The following is an 18,951-nucleotide window of genomic DNA, read 5'->3' as shown; positions in this document are numbered from 1 at the left end:
GGGGGGGGAATTAGTCATTCTTGGAAGGAGCACTTGAAAGTGGCTTTTGTTAATATAAATCAAGAAGCTGAAGAGCCCCCAAGTTTCCTTTTATTTCATGCCATCTGGCTATCCTTTTTGTTGACAAGTGTTTGGCATAGAGAACCATCTCTTTGCCCTTTAATAACAGGCTTTAACACTGTAGGGTATTAGAAAAAGATTCTATAACAGTTAAAAAATTTCCTTCGGGGAATACTTTATAAAGTGAGCACGGGCTGCAGGCATTTGCAGCTGTAACCTGGCTTGTGTTAAAATTTGGAAGGGGCTGCCTTGCATTCCAGCTCACTACAGGCCTTCATTGGTGTACAGCCAAAGGTTAATATAGATGTCACACAGTTTTTCTTTGGAGAGCCTCAGATATAAGAGTGCGCGTACAGCTGTGTTTTTAGTAACCCTTTCATAATCACTTCTTTTAAACCTCATTTTCCTGCTTATATAAATCAAAGATTTTCAAGGATATTTGACCTGGATTTGAACTTATTTGATCTTCACATATTTCCCACTTGAAACAAAGCAGATTAAAAGTTAGCCCTGGATGCCTGGTCCCGATCACATGGTTTGTCCATACATTAAGCCAAGCCCTCGGCTTTTTTTTTCTTTCTCTTCTGCCTAACACTGTTAAAAGCTCTCAAGCCTGAACAGGTACATCCCATAATTGTTTTGGGCAGTGTGGATATGTGCAGCACTTGGTGGTGTAACACTAGCTAAGGCAGAAAGCTCTCAGCAAAGGTATGAAGGACACTGACTGTGCAGCAAGTGACCAGCAGGTATTCTTTGAATGTACAGACCCATCCCAGAGAGAATTTAATTAATTTTCAAATTTCCAGGTGTAAAATGGCAGAGTAGAACTGGAACTATTTACCTCTGCCACGTGGGTGTGCTGGTAGCAGAGAAAGGAGCAGCCAAGGACAGATGTCCTTACACAAAGAAAAAGGACCTGAAATTGTCCCCATCTGCTCGCACCCAGCGGATTTATCCCACAGCAGGGTCTTTCCTCTGTTCCCACACAGGCTGTCCTGGGGGGCTGAATCCCCCTCTGTGAGCTGCAGTTTAGAAGCCAAAACACAACGGCTCTTAAAGGGCTTTGAAGGAGACAAGCCTTGATGGCCCGGTCTTGTGATGCCGGTAACAGGAGCTGGGCACCAGTGGAGCGTGCAGGACCTGCTCCCAGTGCCCCCAGCTGTGCCATGCCTGTGTCTGTGTGTGTGCACGTGTGTGTGTCCCAGCACACCCCCTGCAAAGGAGCTTTAATGGGCTCTGCACAGGCAGCACGAAACCAGGCGCTACATTCCCTGGAAATAAGCCTGAAACACATTTTCGGGTCGGCAGGGAGAGATGTGTGAGAGAAGGTTACACAAGTGGTTGGAAACATTAATTATAAAAAAGATTATAACTATTAAAGCCCAGTCAGAGCTGTTGACAGGCTCCTTTTAAATAGGACACTGTGATGTTTTAGTTTAATACATTCTGGCAGTGTCACCGGGGTTAAGGCTAATACTGGGATGTGTGGATCCTGTCATGTTATTGTCAGGAGGAATGCAGGGATTAGGTCTGAGAGTGGCGGTGGGTGAGTGGTGCAGCTGTGTACACTTATTATAAAAGATGTAAGTCCCACTGGTAAAATCAATATATTAAATTGCAAGAGCCCCTGTTTTTAATTAGTTTAAATCAAATGTACGGTTAGTGCCATTAAGGCTGCTATCCTTGAACCAAGTGAGGAAATGCTAACATTTATATGGAAACTGTTAATTTGTGGTTAAAATGATAACACATTTAGTTTTATGCCTCTAAATTGTCCTAACTGGATGAATACCAGTGAGAAGTTGCAATGATGGATGAAGTCATCTGAGCAAGAACACAAGTAAGCAAATTTTGACAGCATGCCAGATAAAGAGACTACCTGTTGATATACAGCATTAAGAGACCATGATATTTTAAACCGTTTCCAGTGCTCCTCTCTAGGGCCTACATAAAAGTACTTTCATGAATTAATTGCATATATATCAAAAAATATATACCTTTACTATATATAAATAAAATATGCTATTTTATATATGTATATTTCTTCTCTAAATGGAAGAAACTTCTAAAGAAATGAGAGAGCTGTTTAAATTAGTTTCAGGATGAAGATCTTCCTTCACAACTGTTTGAAATAAAAAATAAATGAGACTACACATGAGGACTAATCACATGGATAAAGTTCTGCACATGCTTGAGTCTGGAAAAATGGAAGCCCAAGAGAAAATTCTTGGCTAGGTCTTCTTTGGTGTAAATTGTCAAATTTCTACTGAAGCTGGCCCTGTGGTCTCATTTATACAACTCTACGTCCAAAGTAATACCCATAAACTCCCTCTTGATTTACATGAGCACCACTGAGAGCAGAATTGGGCCAAAGAAGTGCCCCTGTGTTGAAATAACGAGCATGCAGTAGTTTCTGCTAGAGCTTCACAGAGTTTTCTCTCCTAATCTCGAAATTGTTTCTGAGGGAAGTTTCCTTTGCTGCAAACAATCAAAACATGGACCAGCTCCTATTAGTCACTGCTTATCATTATTAGCCCAATCCATGTTGTTAGACTACAGCTGAATTCCCATCCCTGCAACAAACAGAATTTAGCAAATAATGTTTGACAAAAATGTGAAACTGATATTTCTTAGTACAAGACATATTTCATACGGAGAAACTTCAGTGCTGAAAGATTCGTGGTATCAAAATATCTGAATCATAGTACAAATAAACAGCGCCTTGTAAAGGCTGCGGGGCCAAATTCCGTGCTGGAGTAATTCCATTGAAGTCGGTGGAATTGTGCCAGGAGATAAACTGCCATCTAGATTTTGTTGGTGTTGAAGATTTTGTCAGTAAAAATCTTTGCTACAAAAAAGGTTGCAGGTAGCAAAGTTTGAACTAATTCAAAAAGTCCTTTCGGAAATCCTTGCTTTATTGATGAGGACCACAGAGTTTGCTGAGCCCCCCCTTTATTTGGGTGTATGTTCTACAATTCCATTATTTATACAAAAATATACCTGGGTGTAATCCCCACACACTGTGCCTTACCCCTTCTTTTAAGCATTTGTGCAATCCTTCAGTGATCCAGACTGAGTGGATTGAATTAATGGCAACTTTAAAACTACAAGTTTTAGTGTAATTGCTTTATTGTTTTGGAACCAAGATGCTTACAATCCAGTTCCTGTGCAAACATGTTTTAATGTGTGTTAATGTGTTTCAAAACCAGACCCTCTCCGCAAAATTCTGCTTTTCATTAATTGACATCAGTAGCATGGTACAGTATTTCAAAGCACTGGCCAAATATAAACTGTGTTTCTAATTTCCTTACTTTCCTGTGTTTGGAATGCCAATGTTAATTTGTTCCCATGGAAGAGTGAGAGCTGCCAACCACAGTTTTATATAAATGGCTTTACAGTGCAGGGCTGCCAACATTAAATGATACTTAGGAATTTTCATGACATTTTATATTTAATACTGTGTGTGTGAGAGAGAAAAATTGAGGGAGATGTATGGGATGTTGAACAGCACAAGCTCTGATGATCAAGGGAAATGTTTGAAGAAATTTATCCTTTGAGGAACTGTTACTTAATGTTTCTTCTCATTTAAGATTTTTTAATAGTCTGTCAGATATTACATAGCATATTCCTTGTGCCTAGATAAAAGTTATTTTGCAGGGAACTTTGTTGCTAACAATCCAAACAATTCTCCCTCCCCCCCCCCCCCCCCCCCATAATTTTAGTTATTTATTAATAGATGAGCAGATGGACTTTAGTTTATGTTGTTCCTCTCATCATTATGAACTAGATTGTAAGAATGTGATATTACTCAACATGAGAAAATGCAAAAGCAAGAAAAGCTGCCACAACTAAGGAACAGGGGAATTAACTGATTTTGATTAAACTGCCAACAGGTAATTTTTCTTTAGAAGAATAGGAGCAGCTAGATAGAATAATTTGCCTTTCTTAAAGAAAATCAAGCATTATCACAGCTTCTTTAGTGGTATGTCTGCCTTTGTACATAAACCAAATGTGAAGTTTCCTTTAAACAAAGTTTACTTTCAACTGATGATGGTAAAAACAAAGTCTGTTTATGTATTTCTCCTTTTATTCCTGGAAGATATTCAAAATACAAATTGTTAATGTTTCAGTAGATTCCTCTTAATGAGTGCTATGGTTTATCTCTCCATTTCCCCAGTTTATTGGAACAGGTGCAGTGTCTGCCCTCCGTGCCAGCCCCGTGCTATACCAACAAACAAAGTGTTGTTTTGGTTCACTGGATTTAAAAGTCTCCTGAGAATAAAGAAATGAAAGAGAAAGAATTTAGAAAGTGCCTAGTGAAGGAAAGGCACTTCAAGTAATGTGCTTTGTCACTCAAGTCTTCCCGTAAATTACCTTAAAGTATTTCTAAACTGTTTGAAAAATATTATCCACAGAGGATTAAGTTTCTGTTGCATCTCGGAGGTCCCACACTATTCTTTATCATCTTTATCCTACCACAGTAGCTTCCAAGTTAGTGTCTCTTGTTGTCAGGTTGAATTAAATTTTACAGGAGTAAAAACTCTTTTTTCCTTCTCTTAAAGTGGAAGAACTGTGCATTTTCTTTTTTTTTTTTTTTCAGTGTTTCTGCTTCCACCTCATTTAAGAGATACTGCAAATAGGCATCCAAGTTTAAACAAGATTATGTTGTAATTAGACAGACAAACTCATAATTATTTAAGGGCTAAACCAACAACAACAACCCTTTCAGGTTCATTTTGACAGTGTTTATCCAGCGTATCTGGAAAGGCTTACAATTAAAGTGCCTGAAGGGTGGGGATGAGATTTTTCAGCATGCAGTCAGTGCTATCGGGTCCACCTGGCCTGGGAAACTATGCAGGCTTTGTAGTAGAGAAAATCCTTTAGCTTAGATCTTCATGGCAAGCTCTTAAAAGCTACCTTCCTTTAAAAAAAAACAAGGAAAAGGAGGGGAGAGGGAAGGTGCTGCTTCCCCCTAAGCGATAATTAAGGCGAGCAAGAGCTCTCTCAGTGGTGGGGGAGCACGATGGGCCGATAATCTTGCAGAGCATCACTCTGTAAGGTTTTCCCTGCTGTACACAAGTGCCTTTCAAATGAGCACAGAGTTTCCTCTCGCCGTGCTGCAGCCTCCCAGCGCGATGCTGGCCTGGATCACACCTCCACACAGCCCCACTGATGTCACCCGCAATATCCTCAGCTGGAGCAGCCTGGCCCCAGGCCACCCCGGCGGTGAAGTCACCACCCCTGACACCATCCGAGGAGCTGGCACAGCTCCTGTGCCCAGCCTGGGGGGCTGTAAATCAACCTGAGCTCTTGACTCTGTCACTGGAGCCCCTGGGCCAAATCCTGCCCTTGGCCACCGCCTTGCCTTGGCACTGGCGGGGCTGCCTCGACTTTACCAATTGTTCTTCCCACAGCACTGTGGCTGTAAAGCTTTTAAAAAGAGACCAGAAGAGCTCTGGGAGAAGTACTAAAAAAATGCTCATAAAATAATACAGTATCAGTAGTTGGGAGTTTTAATTATGATGGAGAGAAGAGTTTCTTCCTGGGTGAGGACTGGGAGTAGGGCTGGTTGTATTTCCCTGTGTTGGTACCTGGAGCAGCCTTTGACTGTAGTGAGTCCTTTGGCACCACAGGGGAAAGCAAGTTCAGGTCCATCATTTAAATGGAAGATTAAAAATTACTGTAATTTAGAAATTTTGAATTCTGGTGCTTACATTTGAGTACTGTTCTTTTGTATCCGTATTTTAGCAATTTATTTACACAAGACAATTATCTGTAATGCCATGAATGATAACCAGTCATCACTAAGAGGAATCCATTCCTAACTGTGTTTGTTCTACCCACAAGCTGCTCTTCCCCTGGTTCTCAATGTTAAAACTTATTGCTGCTTCCATCACTAAAAATATTCTGAACAATTTAATCTTGCTACTTTTATTTGTTTATTACTCTGCAGTTCTTATAATCCCACAGGGACTTTTTAGATGTTAATAAAGAGTACTGTACATCACTTTTCCTGAAGCTTGTGTGGCACTATAAACATCATGCTGAGTTTAAGTTCCCCTTTCTGACCATATCCTTAAAAAATCCAGCACTTGTTAAGAGAATGGAGGGGATTTTTTTTTCTTTTCTTTTTAACAAAAAGAAATAAAAGGAGGAAAAAAAGAGAAGTAACTTTAGCCTCACAATCTGCTAGCTACATAAAGCAGTAAATGTTCAGTTGAAGCAGGGAAAAACCAGAACTGCTAGAGACTGGTTGTTTCCTTTTGGAGGAAACAATAAATGTGCCCACTTGTATTTTAACAACATTACTACTGGGCCCCCTAATTAAACAAATATACTTGTAATAAACTGCAGAAGAGAAGAACTGAAAAAGAATCATTCAGCACAGATCTTTCTCCTCAGCTCAATAAGAAATTTTTGGGTAACCACTCTTAAATCTTGGCCCAAATCAGGAGATGAAGGTATTTCAGCACTATGTGATGAAACATTTGTCTCCTGAGACAGGTGAAAAGGAGAAGAAAATCAGACACGTGGTGTAAAACTTCCCTCATTGGTGTGGACACAACTTTGACCTCTGAATACAATAGTTCCTGCAATCCATGGCATGTGCTGTAATCAAATTACCGGAATATTTGAGTCCATATCCCTGGAAATCTCTGACCGTTCCACTGCATTAAAGCCTGACACAGGGAATACAGAAATACACAAAAGAATCCAGAACGATGCAGAAATGCATTGAAGCCAACCCCAAATATTTCTTTAGCAAACAGTAACTGTCATTTTGCTCATTAGTCCACAGCTGTGAGATGAGAGCTGCTTCACTGGAAATACTGCAGAGGAGGGAGGTAAATCTAAGCCTGTGTGTCTGATACACTGCAAGTCTTTCCTCCTCGGGTTGGCAGCTGTAATCCAAGTGAGCAGTGACTGGTAGGCAGGAGACCAAGCTGGAGAAAAGTGTTCTGTGCTCCTGCTCCTTCAGAGATGCTTTCACAAGCCCCACACCCTCATTTCTGTGCTATTTTCACCAGTTGCACACAACAGGACCCGAGCTGGGCTCCCTCCATTCACACCAGGGCGTATTTCAACAGCTGATCTTTCACCCCAGAACTGCAATTGCAAAATTGCGTTTGAAGACACACAAAAACCAAAACAAAACAGAAAATGCTGTTGTTAGGGGCTGACTCAGGAGGCCTGGATGGCCCAGCCCTAGTGAGAGGCTCAGTGTCAGGAATCCAGCAGGGCTATGGTATGCAGGGCTAGGTGCTGCTGATGTCACTGATGGGCTTATCTTGTACCAAAAGAAAATTCCTCTTGTATAATAGGGATCGTGGGTGGGAATTAAACTGCAAATAAATCTTTGCCTCACCTTCAGATGCCGTTGTGCCTGGGGCATGGGCCACCAACGTTTAAAGTGTAAAGGGGACAGACACGTGCACATGCTCTATACATGAATATGTACATCTTTATCTTCGGAGGACATTCCTGAAATAACAGTTTAAACTTGCCATCATTTTGAGATGCTAACATTTTGCCTCTGCAAACAGGAATATATGTGGATGCCAGCAACTCACAGGTCTTTAATATTCATAGCTCTCAGGGCTGTATAGAGTTAATAAAAGAATAAACAGCTGCCTATTTCTCAATAAAATAAATGTGTTGCACAGCAAATATTCCTAGAAAGCAGCAGGCTCCTATGCATAAGCTATGAGTCCCATCACAGGCTAAAGGACAGCGAGGGGATGTGTGGTGCTGGCAGGGAGGGTCATTCCAGGCAGTGACCTCCTCTCCAGGTCCCATGTCCCAAACCCAGTGCCCCACCTGAGCTCGGCTCTCTTGGCAGCACAGAGGAAACATGATGATCTCAAAGAAAAATGTGAACTGGGTCATGAAGTCACACTTGCATGAGGAAGGGCACTCCACAGTATCTTTGTAAGCAGCAACTGAAGTTTCTAATGGTTATTTTCCAAAACATCCCCCCAAATACTTCACTTCTGTATAATACTTATAAACTGCTAATACCCCTGGACCTCCCACATACAGAACACCTGAGAAATAGGCAACGGTTGTAGCGGCCTGGGTGCAGGGATTTCCCCTCTGGGGCAGCAGGACCTTTCCCCTTAATAGTTTGTTGTCCCCTAATCTCCCAGCTCTTGCCTGGCCCAGAGCTGCAGATGTTTGCTAGTGCACAGACAAGCTTGAAAGGCCCAGCTGGTCGTGGTTTTGGGGCACAGCTCAGTGTATACATTCCAAGTTGAGATTTTGCTGATCACAATCAAAGGCTGAGATCCTTATCTGATGGCTGTGTGCCTGATATCAGCTGCTTATTTTGTAATATGCCACAAACTGCTCTCTCAACAAAAGCAGAATCTGGGATTTCAGCTGAGAAATCCAGCAAGTCGTATGGGTTCAAACCTGGGAAACTGGTTTTTAATTATTTTCCTTTTATCCCAGTAAACCACAAGAAAGGCTGGATTCCCTGCGACTCCTGCTGTGCTCCTCGCAGGGAGCCTGTGCAGGTGTAGGCCCACACTCCTGCAGTACTTGGGGGGGATGCTGGAATTGTTGTGGCAATACAATATTAAAGGAGGATTAATTAGATTTATGCTATTTATTTGGGCAGCTGCTCAGTAGATGAAAGGAAGTCTGATGCAAATGAAATGAATAAGCCTTTAGAGGCCAATGTCCAGTCACTTCTCCACTCGTGCCGCTCAGCACAGCTGGTGCAGAAATGGGCACATTCCTTTGGCAAAAATGAGGCATTTGAAGATTCCATCAGCTGAACTTTCTCTTTCAAGTGTTGCCAGTAGATGCACAATATATACATGTGCTTTTTAAAGACTTTTATTTTGAACTCAAGATGTGAATCTATGGCATTAAGAAAAGCAGAACAATCCTTTATTTAGCTGCACCTGCACCTTAATGCCTAATGAGTTTAGTCTGATGGAATCCAGACCTCAGCAAGGATTATAAATTCTCATTTGATTTCATTTACTTCTAAAATACCTTAAACCAGCTGTACTAGTCCAGAATCCAGTCCTCCTTTCTCTATCAGTTTTGCAAGTGTTGTTGAATCTTTTGCTGTCTTAAGTAACTTTATTCTATGTAATGATACTGCAAAGTAATAAGAAACAGCAGCTTGAAAAAAATCATGTCATAGAAGATAATTAGCATATAAGCTCAAAAGCATCAGATTATGAGCACAACTTTCATGAAGTTCTTTTAGCCCTGGAAGGAAGATTTGGAACTCACTCTCCAGGCAGCAGAGGTACCTTTAGCCATTTCTGTCTGTTTTGTATAAGCACATCACAGATGCTCAGGCAGTCACCTTCCCAAAATTACTGACTCAGGCTGTTTATTATGAACAATATCTAATTTATCAAATACATTTGAAGACTTATTACTTTGCCCCAGTGTAGATACTGGAATGCAAGGGAAAAATTTGATCCTATTGCATCTCTGCATGGTCAAATCATTACATTGAACAGCTACTACAACATATTTTGGTTTTAATTTGCAGTAAAAATTTTTAAATTTTTTATTTAATGTCCTCTGCACATGCCAATTGCAGCTCGCGGTGCCTGTGCTCCCAGCAGGCTCCCATCTTCCTGCAGAGATGCTCAGTCCTTCCCTTGTGGGCTTTTTTCCCCATTTTAGGTTTGCCTGTACCAGTCTCTCACGCTGCCTCTTATCTCCCCTGGATGAATACACTTTATTTCTGACCAGATCTGTTCAGCCACTTGTCTCTCCCTCCGACGGCCTGGGGATGTGTTTGCATTTGGTCAATGCTGTGTGTACACACAGTCAGGGCAGGCTGCTGGTTTTTGCATCAGTGATTTTTTGAGACTTGCTCAGTCTCAGAGCGGGTTGCAAGAAGCACCTTGGGCCCCATCTGCTGAGTGGCTGGGCTGGGGGATTATTTCTCTCAATAAACCTTATGGCCACTTAACTTTTCTCCCTCTTCGTGCTCTGCAACCACTTCCTATTTGAGACACCCCTCACCCTGCTTTCTCCTCCTCCAGACCTGCCTTTTTCTGTGCTGTGGCTGCCACCTCAGCCTGATCCTCATCATGATTCCTCCCCAGACTGCCACTATCTCTTGACCCTTGGATGCACTAGCAAAATGTGTGACTTGGAATTCACACCTAACTCTGGCAGGGAAGCTGGCCTGGCCAGATAGAGCTCCCTGATTCCACAGCACCAGGGAAGCAGCCTTGCTGTCCCCTGAATTACAAAGAGCCAGTGAGCAGTGCAGAGTAGCAGTTGTCTCTGCTCAGAGGGGGAAAAGAAAAATGTACTCCTGCATCTTCACATACCTCCCACAGCTGCATCCGTAGGATTTAGGTTTAGGGGATGTGTTAGACAGCTGCATGCCTCTGCTCTCAGGCTGTGTTATTCCATGCTGTGCAGACAGAGAAAAGAAAGCAGGAGCAATGATGAGCTTCTGCCTGTCATTTTGCTCAGTTTGACTGCAGGGACAATTCTAGAATGGGGTGTGGAGCTGAGGCTGCCTTTGTGGGGCTGTGCGCCCACCTCAGCCAGCCCTGTGCACCCACGGTCCCTGCAGGGGGCTGTGAGAGCCCCTGGCTTGGAGCTGCTGTCCAGGTGCATCCCATCTTTCAGGTACACAGAGAGACACAACAGCCCTGGTCTGTCTGGGGTAAATACCAGCCTCAGTTAACCCTGCTCCCTGTGCCAGAATGAGAGCTTGAGACATCTGTGATGGCCACAACAGTGGCTGGTTGGGAGGACACAGGAGGAGCCATGATTTGCAGCATCACCACAGTCCCCAGCTTGCCTCTCTGGAAATGAGCCACCCACAAGGTTTTTGCAATGGGAGAGCTGGTGAGGCTAATCCCCAGGTCAGCACTGTCCTGGATTCCCCCTTTGCTGTGAAAGGAGGAAGAGAAACAAGATTTGAGAGCCTGGTGAGGGAGGCCTGGCAGGAGATTTCCTTATGGTGGATTCCTGGAAGATGAAGGTAGAATTAGAGGGAGTCTGTCAAAAGGAACAACTGCATGAACTCCCATTTATTTCTTTCCCCTGTCACACCCCCAATTCTCCATTCCCTCACACCACTCAAATCCCACAGCAATGCTCAGTGTGTTACAGCAGCTGCAGATGGATTGCAGCTCCATGTGCTGCCGTGTTTCACGTGACAGGGCTGTGAATAAGGTATTCTGGAGAAACACAACTCTTCCCTGCTTATTTAACTTTGCTTTCCCCAGATACACATGCAGACACAGCAAACAGCACCAGGAGTCACACCACCATCGGTCTGTTTACTATTAGGAGAGTTTTGTGTTCGCAGAGCAGTCCCACGTGTAAATTTTTCACAATACCTTTCATCTCGTCTGGCTCTGCTTTCAGCAGAGAAACCACAGCGTAAGCGGGTACCCATCAGGGCACACTCGGGAAGGAAAATGGATTACCTGTGCATAACCTGCCCAGATACTTCATGGATGTTCTTTAAAAAGAAATGGTTTTACCATCCAGCATTCCCTCAAGTGTCTGCAGAGAAATCCCGGCAGAAAATGTCTCCGAATTCAGAAGGCAGCATGCACGGTTCTCTCTGTCCTTTCCTTCCCAATGACTGTTTCCCCCTTTGCCATCTACCATACTTAGGAATGTTGACTTAAAAGACTCCTGGGTGACACATGGGGCGAGAGGATGTGGTGACTCACAGCATCCTCTGGTCCCCACACCACATTCCGTGGCGGCACGTGGCTCCCAGGGGAGCAGGTGGCTCCCGAACTGCGCTTCGAAGCCCTGCCTGACGTGGGTACAGCACTGATCCCAGCACTGGAAGAACACCAGGAAGGGAGAAACACCAATTTCTGCTCTGAGCAGCCCTTGCTAGCTGAAGTTTGACTTAGTCAGGAAGAACTTGCTGCTGCTTCGGAGATAATTAAACCCATCTTCCCTCGCCCGGCTGTTTGCACACGCACAATGATACCATTGTTCCGAGTCATGCAACACATATGCTGACATTAAAGTGTTTAATCTTGTAGTACAGTATTCCATTATTTTTTGGACATCTGTACATGATAGAAAGGGTACATATTAAGGGATTTGTTGACAAAGAAATGGCTAATGCTGATACATGTGTGGACTGAAAGGATCTTTCCAAGTTGTGTTCTGCAGTAGGGAGGCTGCTGCTTCCCAGGCCTGAAGCCTGGCACAGATGTGATATGCACTGCTGCTATTACCACTTTTCAATTTATAACAAGGAGTCAGTGTTTAGAAGAATTTTGGAAGCTCCCTGCTGGGTTTGTGGCTAGGTGGTCTTGCTGGCAACACCACCTCCATGCTGAAAGCTGAAAAAATGAAGTGATGGCTAAAGGGAGAATATTAACTCCAGAGGGGTTTTTTTCCCCTTTCGAAGGAAAAATGCTTACCCCAGATCACTTTGCAGAGTGAGCACTAAAGAATTTCCAGCCTCTGGGGTTGAGGATAGGGGTTTATGGAGCCTGGTTTTCATCTTACTTGAAATTAGTCCGTTAGTTCCGCTCTCCACCCACAGATGGGGCAGGACTTTGCCCTGGCACACAGTGAGTTTACCATGCAAGAAAGTTTATCACCTTCTCCTCCCTCTACCTGGCTGTAAAATGGATCCATGAGCAGGGAGCAGCTGGGTGCAGGGTCCCTTCTGCTGAGCTATGCTCTTCCCTTGCCTTCTGCAAAGGGCACATGGGGACAGGGCATCAGGACAGGGCTTGGGCAGATGAGCCCAGAACCCCCCAAATATCTGGGGGTGCTGAGCCTGTGGCTCAAGGACAGGCTGTGTTTTTAGAAGTGGCAGGATGGCAGCAATCCCTGGTGATGGGGTGCATTAATGAGTTATGGGAAAACCACAGGCTATTTTTCTAGTAAACTTATCTCACAGACCAAAATCTAGCTGTATTTGTTTTTCCTTATGTATCTCCAAAAACCTGCAATAGCTTCTAGATGACTTGGAGAGCTGCAACTATTCCATGTAAAAGGTCCTCCAAATACTGTTTTTACCACTCTTAAAAAAAAAAAAAAATCCCATCACACACCCCAGGACATTTGCTCTACTCCATTTATAGAACTCCCAATTTATATTCAACTATTTCTTCGAATATTTCTGTAACTGCTGCTTTAGCTGCCTAATGTCAGCATGTAAATCATGAAGCCGAGAGAATGAAACAAATGAAGACCAATCACAGAACTTCGCATTCCTAAATTCTTGCCATTATAAATTTCCTGCCACTGCCCCTGTAACTCTTGCTGTCGAGCACACTGAGGAGGGAAACATGTGCCTTCGCAGACTGTGGCCTGGCATGACATTATTGCAATAATCTTTATTATAGTCCCCCTTTTCCTCAGAAAAATATAAGGACTGACCTTGCATTTCTTGCTCAATCAGGCATCCTGCTGAGCCCAGTAGGCTCTTTCAGCTGCAGAGACCGCTGGATCCTTCCCCTAATTGGTTTCCTCCTTCTTGAACCTCAGCAACATAAGGAGAAAAGGCCTATATTTCATAAGTGCCATGGTTTTATCCACCAATTTAAAGACAAAGAAGTGCAATTTATAGAGGGAACATTTAATGCCTGTTAATTAGGATCCCATCAAGAGGTCTAGCATTTGACATCCCGAAAATTTACAGCGCAGTTTCACAACCACCACAAGCCCCGAGCCCAAGGGGTGGCCCTGGCCTCCCTCCCGCCGTGCTGGGAGGTCCCTGGTCCTCCTGCCACTGCTGCTCTCGGGCACTGTGGGGAGCTGGGAGAGGACAGGATCCACCCAAAAGCTCATCTGGGGAAGGGAAAATTTTTTTGCACTTGAATACACTTCCCAAGGGAGACAAGAGGGTGAGGCAGGAGATAGGAGAGGAGCTTCCCTTTAAAAGCAGTAAGAGACACAGGCTGGAAGGGCTGGTGGGGCCCAGGTGGAGCTGGTCCCAGGGCAGCTGATTTCTGGGAATCTTGGGCTCTGCACTGAAATGATGCAACAGAGTTTCTGAAGTTTTGGCTTCGATCTCGGGGGGTGGCGATGGAGGGAAATAAAGGTAAATTTTCTTGGAAAATTCGAAGAAGATTTGGCACTGCTGGGTGCAAATGTGTAAGTCAGAGTTTAGTTTGCTCTTTCATGGAAACACTGAGGCTGAGGTCAATCCACGGGGTCTCAGCACAAGCCTGGCAGCCCTCAGCCACCTCTGAAGAAACAGTGCCCACTTTCTGTAGCTCTGCAGCTGTCGGAGGGAAAGCAGATAAAGGCTTTCCTACTCTCTAAACTCACCACACAGGTAGACTCTGAAAATCTGTTAGATCTTAATGCCAGAGTGTGGCAGATTTTTTTTGGCATCCAAATCTCTGAGGGGTTTCTCAGGCAATTGCTGACGGCTCAGCAGCAGCCTGGCTGAGAAGCTAAGGGAGGGGGTGTTGTCTTTTGGAATCTATTTTCCTTTGACTTATCTTTCAGTCTCAGGAATTCAGGACCTTTAATCTATTTGAGATTAAAGTCCTTTACAAATCCCTTCTGGCCTTTTTTGGGAGTGAAGAAGTTACAGACACCCTACTGCACATTCCTTCTGGTGCCTTTTTCCATTGTAAATGAGAAACAAGTAGCTCTAATTGTTGTAAGCACTACAATAAATGAGACAACTGCTCTCAAAGTGCCTCATAAAAACAATTAACATATTATCAGGTGAAAGCGTTAACAAGAAAATTTAAGTTTTTACTTGTTTATATATTCAAAATATATTCTTAAGTGCATCACCCAAATGTGCCAAGGAGGAAGAGGTATGGAATTACCAAAGCTTTCCCAGTCTGGCAACCTGAGAACAGAGTCTATTCATCTGATGTTGACTTTCATTCTGCAAAAGAGTTTTTTGCATCTTCAGAAAACCAGAGCATAAAAATACCTAAGCACGTAGACTGGCCTCCCATGAAATCCATTGAAATTAGTGAAAATATTTCTATTGACTTCCCTGGAGTTTAGATTAGCTCTTTAATATTTCGGCAATAATTACTTTTTAACACTGTCATTCTTGGGAAAAAAAAAATCTTGCTGTGATTCCCTGGTCCTTTGCTCAGCACATGGGGCTGGTGCTCGACACCGTGCTGCTGTGCTGGGTTCCAGGGCTGAGCTGGGAAGGGTCGGGAGAAGTAACAACACTGCAAGCTATGCCTCAACATAATCCTCACTGTCACATGGCAGGCCTTGCCTACCAGCAATCCCTGAGACAAACCCAGAGGTCCAACCAGTGTTTGCAGAACTAGCTCAGGTTGGCTTTGCACTTGCCAGCAGTGATTTACAAAGGAGCTGAAGGCAGTTGGGGCACTTGTTTCTAATCTCAACATACTTTGCTGTGAAAGTGACCAAACGTGGGATCCATTTAAGTTTCCCAGCTTTATGCTGATTTGTCATTTGCTTTGGAAGTTTGGGCACAGGGGGTGATAAATCAGGACCACAAGGTTTTCTGTCCAACATTATTTTTTGGTACTGGCTTCATCTCTGTTGCTCCAGGTTCTAAATATCAACAGCTACACTTTTTTATCCCTGTATCCTAATGTTTTTAAGTGCTGTATCTTCAGCACATGTCAGAACAAGCACCCAGTATTTGTTGACATTTTATCTCTAGCTTTCCCATATTTTTGCATCTGATACCTGGCTGCTTCACACCTGAGCACATGTATCCATCCTGTTTTCTTTTAACCATCCCTGTCGTTGCACAACCATGTCCTGCCCCCTCTTGCATCACCATCAGGCCACAACAGAGGCTTGGAGAGACAAAGGACTTCAGAGAGCTGGGAGCCCTCTCTGTATCAGATAGAGCAGCACTCAGATCCTGCACAGATAGGCAAGGCCAGACTTTCAAAGGTGCTGATCTGACTTGCATATTTGCGACAGGTGTGGCCAAGTTACTGATAACCACCAGCCTGAGATATTCCTTGTTTTGGCTGCATCACCTTAATTGTCCCCCAGGATTTTTGGTGTCTTGCTTGTTTTCTCATGCATCTGATGTCCTCCTCCATCCCACAGCTCTCAACTCCCATTGTCTCCACCTTTCCCTTCCCAAAGGACTGTGCCAGAGGGAGTGTCTGATGATCCTCATCCACCATAGCTCCAGCTGACTGCCCCACTCCCCATGCCAAGAGTTACTTTACACCAGCAAATTTTGAACCCTGTGTTAAATTAGGCCAGAATTTGTCTGCAGTGGTTGTGCCTCCAAAATGCAATACTGCTTCTAAGAGTGAGGAGAGCCTCATGTTTACACATGCATCACCTGTGAGTGACTTTGGATTGTTTTTTAAGGAGAGGAAATCCACTGTTTTCCCACAGTTAAGGCACACAGTCTGTTTCATAGCAGAATTATATTTCAAGGGTGTTCTTCCTTTTCCTATTTTACAACCTTTGATTGCACATCCAGAGCTTTGGCTTCCTCTCCAGGCAGCTGCCTTGCCAAGGCATTTGAATTGTGAGCTGGAATTTCCAATGTTTGAAATTAGCATCTGGGCTAAAACCATTCACCAAAGCCTTTGGGTAGCAGATTTGTGAGAATTCTGGGCCTGGGATGAAGATGAGTTGAAGTTCTGTGGGCAGAAGGGCTATGAAGCATATCCAGCAAATAGTCAAAATGCTTGATGTCTTTTAAGGGAGCATTTAACACTGATTTAACATTAATGGCTGACAAACAGCTGAGACTTAGTCCTTCAGGAATGACCAAAAGGTTCTTGTGTCATTGTGTCAATACGGATCGTGGATTTTATAAATCTAATGGAGGAACTGCAGTCACATTCAAAGAGCTGCAGCAATTCTCCTGACTGTTTCAGTGAACATGTAAAATACCACTGTTCCCCTCTGCCTTTTTTTTTTAGCACTCCCCCCACTCTCCCCCTTCCAACTCCTCAGGTAATTAACTGGAAATGACCCAGTTGCAGCATTGTCAAAGGTCTAACACCCATCAAACCCAGGAAACTCAGGCTCCTTGAATGCTCCCCTGCTTACCCTGTGCTGTTGTGCTTAAGGTATTCCAGGGGTCTACAAAAAGTGCTTGATCAGATATACTGTACCATATGTTCCCACATACCAACACACAGCAGCATGACTTAGGGATAGGATTTCAGCCTTCATAATGAAGAGTCTTACTTTTATGAGTTCGAGTCAGACCCTTAACGTTATTTTAACATAGATTTTGGTGTTTAATTATGTAATAAGATTTACTGCAGTCATCTAACAGATGTTGATTCAGGGTCAGTGTTTCTCATAAATTAGTTCTGAAAGGATTTGTTACTTCTGGGTCAGCAGATAGGTCCAGAGTGCAAAGAAAAAGGGGAAAAACAATAAACACTGAGTTGAAGGGTTTCTTGGGATTCTTTCTTCAGTTACATATCCACATATTTTCATGATCTTAATGACTATAGCCACAGGAATGTTTGCTTTAACACTAAAGATGGCTCAGGCCAAAACCCTATATCCAAACATCTGCAAAGCATGGGAAAGTTCAAACTTTGGGGCTCTTTATTTTATGACCCTGGCTGTTAATTTTTCATACTAACACGACACATTTTTTCTAGGGCTCAGCAGTGGGAATTGCTGTGAACTTTAGCAGCACCCCAAAAAGTTTCATCTTCATGTGCTTGTTGTCAGACCTTGTGCATAAAATGCAGCTAAAGGCCAGTGTTGGTTGATGCAGTTGTCATCACACACATACTGAAAAACTGCACCCACCTTCCTCTGGAAATTCAGCCTTCCAGTGTCTTTGGAAGCAAATCATGTTTGTACATCCTACTGCTAACAGCTGCAACTAAAACCACACAGTTTTATACTCATTCTTCTACAGTTGTGGTTAAAGGAGTGATTCCATATTAAAGTATTTTTTCATTCCCTTTTAATTTAGGTGCAGACAAATTCCTTTAAAACTGAAATCATGCTCTTTATATCTTATTCTATTAGGAGTACTTTGGAGGAAAGGGATTGAGGCACATTTAACAGTGTTGCTAGCACGTCCAGGGCAGTTGTAGCCTGCCAAGTCTTCTACAAGCATGGGTGAATACTCACAATATTCCCCCACATCAGGGTATGAGACACTGAATGTTGTCCCTGAGATGTTTTAGTAGAGGTGCAACAGAGACTGCTCAACCTATAAAACCATTTGCTGAACTTAATCACCTTTGTCTTGGAAAGTTTGGAGGTTTCATACCTAAAAACTCCTCTAAGATGAATCCCAGCTGTGAGTAAGAGCTCTGAAGCATCTCCCTGAGCAGCAATCACACAGTGGCAAACTGGACTCCTCACGGAAGGGATGTGAGAGAGGAGGAAGAGTCCATGGCCAACGGCTGAGCCTCGGCCAGCAAAGCAGCACTGAACCTGCTCCATGCTTGGACACAGCCCCACTCCCAGAGCCTCCCCATGCTCTGTCCCTGCCACAGGGACACCCTGGCCAGCACTGATCTGCAGTTGTACCATGCAGCACTGTAAATTTAAACAGCACTTTCCAGACTCAGGCTTGAAACTCCTCTTTTTCAGGAGTAATTCCCTCTAAGTCAATGGATTTACACAATGGATTTGCTGCTGCCAGAAGAAAATCAGGCCTGTAGAAAGACACACATTCTTTGCCAAGGAAATCTCAGAGCTAACTACTTGAATTGTGCAGTCAAGCTGCAGGGAGGTCAAGTGGACAGACGACAGGGCTGGGACATATAGGAAGTTCCTGGTTCAAACCTCAGCTCTTAAAATGTCATGCATTGTGACCTTGGGCGAGTCAGTTCATCCCCTTATTACCTCCGTTTCCCCCTTTTCCTTTGTCTGACTTGTCTGTTTAATTTGGAATTTGTTCCAAGAAGGGTGCCTTGCCTCATGTGTCGGGCTGGGGCAGTGACACCTCACCTCCCCTTTGCTGGAGGACTGGCTTGAAGTCTTTGTTTC

General features: G+C 43.6%; 1 protein-coding gene across 2 annotated transcripts in view; it reads right to left on the bottom strand.

Moving 5' to 3' along the window:
* Positions 1-18,951, bottom strand: part of SPO11 (SPO11 initiator of meiotic double stranded breaks) — a 217,561-nt gene that overhangs the window by 41,870 nt on the left and 156,740 nt on the right. The gene's annotated exons all lie outside the window — the stretch shown is intronic.

The sequence above is a fragment of the Corvus kubaryi genome, unplaced genomic scaffold (assembly GCF_017639235.1).
Source record: "Corvus kubaryi isolate FWS band 111438036 unplaced genomic scaffold, C.kubaryi_AGA036_p1.0 134, whole genome shotgun sequence".
NCBI lineage: Eukaryota > Metazoa > Chordata > Aves > Passeriformes > Corvidae > Corvus > Corvus kubaryi.
The sequence above is the reverse complement of the archived record's forward strand: the minus strand, read 5'-3'. Positions and strand labels throughout refer to the sequence as shown.